This window comes from Rhagoletis pomonella, unplaced genomic scaffold (genome assembly GCF_013731165.1).
Source record: "Rhagoletis pomonella isolate Grant_MI unplaced genomic scaffold, Rhpom_1.0 Rhpom_scaffold_00002, whole genome shotgun sequence".
Classification (NCBI taxonomy): domain Eukaryota; kingdom Metazoa; phylum Arthropoda; class Insecta; order Diptera; family Tephritidae; genus Rhagoletis; species Rhagoletis pomonella.
In genome coordinates this window covers 52413928-52415710 of record NW_023458556.1, presented here as the reverse complement: position 1 = coordinate 52415710, position 1783 = coordinate 52413928, and positions in this window count along the sequence as shown.

The window sequence follows — 1783 nt, the reverse complement described above, 5'->3', positions numbered from 1 at the left end:
TTTTTTTTGCAAAATAAATGTTCTGCATTGAGGGAACTCGAGTGTGTCTGCTGGTTACATGCGAGCTTTTGCGAAAAATTATGTTTTTTTTTTTACGATAAACATCAAAATTTCGTCAGGTTGACAGACTAAATAACAGACGCAGGCAGCTCAACAACCCTCAACACGTCTTAGTGAGCGAGACCGCAAAATGTAATTCAATCGGTTTGCGGTGGCAGATTTTGAAAATAAGGTTATGTAGTTGCACAGCGACATGGCAGACAGTGTTGCCGCACATTGAGTGCAAGTAGATATGTACATATGTATGTAGGTACATAGTATATATAGTGGCACATATAACGACGGCTCATGGCTCCGCATTTAGAACACTGCTTAGCATTGCCAACTTCATCAGCATTAGTTGAATGTGTTCTTTAGGTACACACAAGAAGCAAGTAGGCGTGCAAGTGTAGACTCCACACCACACGGCTAGTGAGTGTAGAATTTCCGCTAAGAATGGGTTAAGGCTACATGAATTTAGGTTTGCTTATCGCTGCCGTGCGAAATATCTGTATATGCGTGTGTTTGACTGAATGTGTGTAGGCTTTGTAGGATTTATGTCCTTTGACGGTAAGGTGTTGCAAAGCACTGTGTGTATGTATGTACACCTACATATGCAGTGTATGCGGGGCGTATGAGCAACCTGATACTGTGTAAACGACCCGACCGACTTGAACTCTTTCCCATTCAGCGTGTGTATTTTGGATTACATTATTTGAAACTTTTGTCAAGTAAAATATGATTAATGCGCGTTGAAGGCTAGAAAATGGATAGCTTAAAAATATGCTTAATGTCACGGCGTCCGTCCGCCTAACACGCTATCCTTTTTCCTATATCAATGTATGCAGGGATTAGGAGAAGGCTTTTGATTTATTTAAGTACTGTAATATTTTTTGGTTTTTAAGTACCACTTTCTTAAGAATTTTAAACGACTACTATTTCTTTTTAATTTATATGCTCGTGTTCTCCTACTTTTAAGTACACTGTTAGGATAAACGAGGTGCGTATTAGGTGCAGGTGAAAATATATGGCCGTTTTGCTTCTCTGTTAATGTTATGAGTGCTGACGAATCTGGTTCGTTCTTGCAGTGGCTGGCTACGTCACCTCCTTTGCAATTTCCTCCATTATCCTTTGACTTTGAAATGAAGTCGACTCTATATAGTAATCTTTATAGAAATCTTCTAAATGCAAAACACTCCAAGGTTTTACATTTTCAGCCAGGCTATACTAAGAACCCTCAACTGCCTAGCTATTCATTTATCGTAAGAAAATTGCTAATCAAAAATGTAAATATTTAGGCCATTTTTGGAAATAGTCCTTTACTGTACGCTCATATCCTGAACATTATTCAAGCTAAGACAATGCTAGAGGTGCTTTTGAACCTCTAATGAAATGCGAATGTATAGTGAGGTGCGAAATCTACCATCTGAAGTGTAAAGTCTGGTTATCCTCCTGCTTCATATTCTGTAGCTTACAAAACAAAAAATAGTTTAAATACGCACTTGCAATAACTTCCAAATGAGACTTTCTGCTTTTTCAAATAAAGTTGTAGAATGAACATTGTTGGTAAATATAAATCCACAATAAAATCTAACCCTTTAACTTTGGTTTTAAAATTGCCACGTTCTTTCCAGAAGATTCTTGGCACCTTGCTACCTTATAGTATTCAAAAAATCCACGCCAGTTAGCGTACTTAAAAAAATTCGTCACCATGCTGGACCTTGTAGCATAGAGAACTCAGATC